The sequence below is a fragment of the Orycteropus afer genome, unplaced genomic scaffold (genome assembly GCF_000298275.1).
Source record: "Orycteropus afer afer isolate SDZICR_OR568_19922 unplaced genomic scaffold, OryAfe1.0 scaffold00290, whole genome shotgun sequence".
NCBI lineage: Eukaryota > Metazoa > Chordata > Mammalia > Tubulidentata > Orycteropodidae > Orycteropus > Orycteropus afer.
This window is the reverse complement of record NW_006921877.1, coordinates 4,378,663-4,379,176: the sequence shown is the minus strand read 5'-3', so window position 1 is coordinate 4,379,176 and position 514 is coordinate 4,378,663.

The following is a 514-nucleotide window of genomic DNA, read 5'->3' as shown; positions in this document are numbered from 1 at the left end:
AACAGTTCCAATCTGCCTTTTCAAAAAATTTTCAAATATACAAAAAAGTTGCAAGAATAGTAACATTGTATATTCTTCTGCTACACTTACCAAAGAACATTTTCCATCTTTGCTTTTCTGTCTCTCTTCATATGTAGGTATTTGCTGTACACCATTTGTTTGGAAGAAGATGGGGCAATCTACTTCCATAGCGATACTGCCTTGGAAACCCAAGGAGGGGTTGCTATGAGTCGGGTCCAACTTGATGGCACATAACAACAACATACACCATTTGAGAGTAACTTACAGATATCACAAGATCCTTTGGCCCTTTCCTTTGACAATATCCCTCTCAACCAGCCTCTCGGAAACTCTCATCTTACTTCTTTCAAAAAGACTGTTCTTTCCCCTCCAGTGTAAACTCTCAAGTGTGACAAGGAGCCCTCCCATGAATTACAAAGACTTCAATTACTGGGCAATTCTCAAGTATTTAGAGATTACCTCCCAGGATCCAGTGAAAAAGACCAAATCCTTT